Raw genomic sequence first — 6,911 nt, forward strand, 5'->3', positions numbered from 1 at the left:
GAACTCGATCCTGGGCCCGTTGTTTTCGTAGTCAGACACGCTGACCACTACTCCAAAGCGGTGGACATGCTGTAAAAAATCGATTTCAAAGTTTTCATATTTTGAGAATCACTCATACCGAAAAAGCGATGTTCAGAAAGCCGTTTCTCTGTCTGTTAAGTGTAAGATTTCTACTAACACATTTCCTTCTTTCTCTATGTTTTACGGTTTAGACCAGAAAACGTGTTCAGTATCTTTAGTAGGTAACTTTTAAAATGTTTTGAATATGTAAAATATTTAAAATGTGTCAAATGCTTCAACAATGGTCTCCTTTTCTTTTATTCAAACCATTTTTATTTTTACTTCAATTTTTATTGTACCTGAGTTTTTTAATGTACTTCACTCCCACCCCTTCTACTAATAAAGTTCCAACTGTCCTCCACACAGAACCAAGGCCGCATATAGTAAACAGCACTTAGTTAGTCAATATAGCACGTTCCAGAAATATGTTCGCGTGTTCCAGTGACGAAAGAGCTTTCAATATTAAATCATATTTTCGCACAGAACTGTCCGTATGCCTACGTTGCATCCCGATTTCTCCCACTTGCCTCTGCTCGCCCCTCTGTAAAAGATGGGCTCTTTTCTGAAAACATTAATTTCTGTTAGGAATTGGACGTTTACGTAATATTATAAAACTGTTCAAAATAACTTAAATAAAAGGGCCTCGTTAAGTAATTAACTGTCACGTGACTTCCCTCCTTTCTACGATCCTGCGACATAACCACTTGGACGGACAGTAGATAGCATGTCTGAGTAATTTTATCTGTGCGGGTCGGGCAGAAGTGAAGATTGAATTTACAGTACGTAAGGTACTCTTTTATAGAGTAGGTACAGAATTATTTCAACATGAGTTACTAGTACGAAGGACGAAACTGGCAATTGGAATTAGATGCAATAGTCTATAGTGCGATAATATGCACAAAAGAACTGAAGCCTGTATCGAAATGAACGGCATCAAAAATGTCTTTAAATATTCATATTATGATTATTTTTTCAATTTAACTTCTTTCTCTATATTTTACGCTAATGTGCTGCAGACAGTGTAATGTACACTGCATAATGAATACGTTCGCATGGATAACTCAGTTCGTGAGTAAAAACACTTATTCTTAATATAGTACTGTATTTTTATTAAACAAAAACCTAATGAAAATTATCAAACTCAAAATAGCGATATTTCTTAATTTACGTAAATGGATGAACTACTTTTCTTCTCTCCTATACCTAGTAGAGTGATTTGTTTGTGTTTTACGCCATTATCATCGAACTACAATCGTGGAAGGAGGTAGCAAACGGCGTTTCCGTTTCTCTAAAGGCATAGCCAGGTTAATACTAAAAATGTTAGTAAAAATAAAATGATATCCCTGTATATGTACAAGTACATCTACGAGTGCATAAATTATATTTACCTGAAGAAACTTTTTTTTATGAGCGTATCAGATGTGCATGGTTATAACAACTTAGTTATAACATTAGAACAAGACCGAATTTGGTAACTCCCACTTGTTGCTACAACAAGGCTTATTGCATGTATATTTAATGACCAATACAGTTATTATTATTATTATTATTATTATTATTATTATTATTATTACTACTACTACTATTATCATTTTATTATTATTCTTCTTCTTATTATTATTATTATTATTATTATTATTATTATTATTATTATTATTATTATTATTATTATTATTATTATTATACTCAGCTAAATTGAAGAACATTCAAAGAAAATTTATTTCCTTGTGTTCTTTTAGATTTTTACCTGTTTCTGATGATTATAAATATGAGGTTAACTGCAATTATTTCAATTTCTGAAGTTTATTTGCCAGACGTCAAGATCTTAATTATGAATATTTATTTTTTGTAAAGTGATTAAGGGTGATATTGACTGTGAATCCTTCATAAGCAATATCAGTCTTCGTATTCCTGCTAAGGGTTTAAGATTTCATAAATTTTTTACAATAGAAATTCTAAATCTCTCTCTCTCCGGACTGCAAATGTATAAAATATGCTAATTGCATGGATTGAAACTTGGATCCATTTGATGTGTATTATATACTTTTCGAGTTTTGTGTCGTCTTTCGTTTAGATATGTGTTGTAATATTATTCTAATTATCTTTTATGCCATTTGTATTATATTCATTTATATGATTCCATCCTTTCATTTTCAATTACGATTATTTTTAATTGTCATTATTTTAATAATTATTTCTATTTACTTTTATTGTAATTTCTATCATTATTGTCCTTGTTATGAAATTGAAATTGAACAGTGAAATGTTTTTGAAGTGTTAGTGAAATCAGATAGTGTCAGTGAAATGTTTCATAGTTCCAGTGCAGTGAGTGAATTGATAGCGAAATGAGTGTAGTGCTGAAAGGTACTTGTGCATGTATAACATATATATACTCGTGGTTTTAAGTTCGAACTTAGGGTTAAGATATAAATTAGATTTACTTTAATTAATTATGTTATATTAAGTGATTCATTTAATTTAGGATGCTCTTTGTTAATATTATTATATATTGCTACTATTATTTTATTATTAATATTATGAATTTATTATTAATTGTAATTATTGGGTGTAATTAGTTACCACTGCCACCGGGTATTTACCCATTTGCAGTGTGAATAAATACATACATAAATTGTCATGTGGTGAACTATTATTGGCCCCGCTCTGTTCCATAGCACATTAAATATTAGTAAATAAATAAAAATAAATAAATAAAATAAAATTATTATTATTATTATTATTATTATTATTATTATTACTATCATCGGTGGTTTCTCAGAAACGAATTTCACCACTAAACGTATATTACAGGCTACAGTTCCTTAAGAGAGAGAGAGAGAGAAATGGGCCGCCTAATTTTACCGAGTTCCAGGTACAACGTATTGTGCATGTGCAGTAAACAAGAACGCCTGTATATTTGCTACTAATGGACAATCTTGCGAAACTTGTTGCCTACATACAGGAGGACTGTCATCAAAACTCGACCCATTATTTTTTTCTGGTACTGTACCTCAGAACGTTATCCGCCGAATATGAAACCTACATGATGGCACTCCAGTTCACTTTAGTCTTATAGTTTGTCCTCGTCGTCATTTGAATCGCCCTTTTTCACAAAGATGGATTTGTCGTGGAGGTTCCATTCAATTGAATGGCTTGCCCGGAAGCCAGATTTAAATCCAATGAATTTTTGTCTCTGAGAGCATTTGAAATCTATAGTTTATGTAGCTCCTGTACCTAATGTTGACGTTCCTAGAGAGCGTATCCTAAATTAATGCAGTTGAACAAATACGAAACACTCCAGGCGTTTTCAACAGAGTACATCAAAGCATACAACGCAGGATTGAGGCAAGAGATGGGCATTTTGAGCAACTTTGGTAATAAGTTTCTTTTTTTTTTAATACGTCGCTTAGTCGGTGTTATCAAGCTCCGCAAATATACAGAGTGATTCATTATTACTTGTAAATACTTTGTGTGTGTAATGTAGAGATGAAACTAAGACTAAAACGTTCTATACAACTTTTTCTCAAAACCTTCAATTCCAGAGTTAACGCCAGTTTGCGTGGAACTTACGCTCCCAAACAAAGAAAGGATAACACACCAAATGTAAACTAATTATCACTTTCGTACAGTGCATTTGGACTTCAATACAAAAACAACCGAAGTCACTAAACCCATATCCTCGGCAGTCCACTTACGCACGTTTTGTGAACTAAAACCAAACACAGCAAAGAATGTAAAGCAATTTCTTCTAGACTTTACACATTTGCACAATTCTTAGTGTAATGTATGTTCAAAGTGCTGTCTCTCAACTTGAAGAAGTCCAGAGGGTTCATGTCCGGTGATCTGGCTGGCCAAGGAGTTGGCCCTGCGCAGCCTATCCATTGACCTGGATACGCAAAATTGAGATACGCCCTTACGTTGCGGCAGTAATGCGCAGGAGCACTATTGTGCATAAACCATAAGTTCACTCGCGTTGGAAAAGGGATATCATGTAGCAGACCATGCAATTCGCATTCCAAGAATGCGCGGTAGATTTCCCCAGTCAACCGCAGAGGTGAATCGAGGTCCGAGTAACTGATTCCCCACAATACCACACCAAATGTGTGGGAGAACAGTAATGCCTATGCAGTTACTATGACGTAGGTGCTATCTACTGGAACTCTGGAATTAAAGGTTTTGAGAAAAAGTTGTATAGAACGTTTTAGTCTTAGTTTCACCTCTACAATAAACAAAGTATTTACACGTAATAATGAATCATCCTGTATATTCAAACTCACAAATATGCTTAGTGGTCACAACAATAACTACCCCCACCGTTATCCCCTCCCCTACTGTGATAGCTCGGGTACTATTTTCCGTGTGCGCGCGCAGCACTGATTACTCTGCGCAACGCCACACTTACTCCTCCACAGCTGGCGCACTGTTCATTTTGTACGTACCTCGGCTTGCAGCAACTACAAGCAACATGATTAAAATGTACAGTCAAAGGGAAAGGGGAAGGAACTAACTGTAGTTGATGGATATAAATACAGGAAGTATTGCAAGAGCAAAGAAGAACAGAAATTGAGGTGCATAGTGAAAATGTATAATGCCAAAATAGTGACAACTATTGAAGGTGACATTCTTTTAAATACAGGAAGAAATCACTACCATGAAAAAGTTGTAATTGTACACCGTCAGATGATTACAAATGCCACGAAACGCAAAGCCAGTGAAGAAGACTTGTTCGACAGACCTTCAAAATTAATCAGGAGAGAAATATGCTCAGCCCCACAAGAAATAAACGAGAAAATACGACCAGGGATATAAACCTAACAAGAAGGAACTAACACACGCAAAGAAGAAAACTTCATCCAAGACTACCTAAAACTTCGCAAGTAGTTCTAAGCCTAGAACGGAGTACACAATATTGACATTACTAATTAGTTTACTCTGAAGTGTGAAGGGAATTTGCTTAGTATTATGTGAAAGAGTGGGGGTAACTGATGAGGGGAGATAGTTGCGCACTTTGATACAAGATTTGACGAGGGTTTTCTTTTTTGTTGTGGAGCTTGATATTGCCCCGCTTAGTACGACTTGTACTATGAGCTTGTTTGTTACTAATAAAGTAGCGTAACTCTGAAACAAAGCATTATAAGAACCATGTTTACAAGAAAGTTGTTCAATGTTTTGTTGTTAGGATTACGTCCTTAAAATATTTGACACCAGTTTGCATACACTCTGTATATGAGACCGATATCCACCAGGCATCGTGAGGAAAGTGGAAAGCTAAATGGCAGCGTTTCTCAAACTATGGTCAGCGGGCCCTTGTGGTCCTTCAAAAAATGCAGAAGAAAAAATAAATTTCAAACGAATTGCATATCACTCTATAGCTGAAAATCTCAGAGTTTGGAAATAACACATGGCAATCGCCTTTTACTTTTTCTCCCAGTACTGACATATTATGAAATTTATTACCCTATGCGTCTACCGACTTCGCACTCTACTCTCAGCAACAAAAGAGGGATATAAGCACCATGAATGTGGTATTTCCCTGCACATCTAGCGCCGCGCCTGTAACCCAGTCAGGGATCATCCAAATTCATAACAGAGGACCGAATCCTTTGATGTATTGATGACTTTCTTAATAGTTTTGCCGACACCCAGTCTGCACATTGAAATGGTCACGTACTGTACGTCGTACACCAATAATACAACTCTAAGGTCACAATTTGAAACATATTTTCCAAGTAAATATGACGAATTTTCGTGGGTTCGTGATCACTTTCATTGCGATATTGAAACTAACAATCTTTCATTGAGTGAAAGAGAACAGTTATTTGAACTCTAGAATGAGACTGGACTTAAAATGAAATTGAGACCCGGAATCCAAGAGGGGCCCAAGTCCATTACATCAAACTTTTGGAAAATTGAAAAAAAATGTTTGCTGTTACTACAAAATGCCTCTGACTAATTATTTTTTGTTTCGTAAGTACATCTCCATTACATCTTTTCATATAACCATGGCAACAAGCTTCTACTAATTATTTTCCATGAGAAATAAATTTTGAAAGTGATTAAATATTGGGCCCCTCTTGGATTCCGAGTCTCAATTCCAAGCGAAGGTATGGTTAATTTCTGGATCGCATCACAAATTAAAAGAGAATATAATGAACTGTACAATAATGCTTTAGAGATTATAATTCAGTTTGCTTCCACGTATCTTTGTGAGAAAGTGTTTTCATCACTAACTCTAATAAAAACAAAGTAGGCTACCGAAATTGACTCGATGTATGTGACGATCTCCAACTTAAGCTTACCGGCATACGTCCAAATATAGAACTTTTCGAGAATCGGCAGGCTCCTCCATCTCATTGATATGAATACCAACATTTATTTATTTTTTTTTTAGTTAATAAGTTAAAGATTATCCAAACTCTGATAGCCTTGAATTATGAAAGAAACAAAATGAATTTTCTTCTATTAACATTAGCTTAATTAGTTAATACTAATATAAAATTAATTCTATTTTAAAATATAAGTATACTGGTATTAAAATATGCTACAATAATTATAAATTTGCTTTCAAAGGGAATAAGAGTGAGGTGGTCCGCAGAACTGTTCCAACTTAAAAAAGTGGTCCCCACTTCTGGTCTTGCAAACCAGCATTACCAGCTGGGGAATCGATGTACTGACCACACGCTGCCCCTTACTGGTAGAATGATCATATACCGTTCGAAGTAAATGGACGTGTTGTTATTATTATTATTATTATTATTATTATTATTATTATTATTATTATTATTATTATTATTATAACACATTTAGCTGGGATCCATTATAGCTAAATGTAGTACAAATAGTAAAGAAAT

The sequence above is a fragment of the Periplaneta americana genome, chromosome 16 (genome assembly GCF_040183065.1).
Source record: "Periplaneta americana isolate PAMFEO1 chromosome 16, P.americana_PAMFEO1_priV1, whole genome shotgun sequence".
In the NCBI taxonomy this organism is placed as follows: Eukaryota; Metazoa; Arthropoda; class Insecta; order Blattodea; family Blattidae; genus Periplaneta; species Periplaneta americana.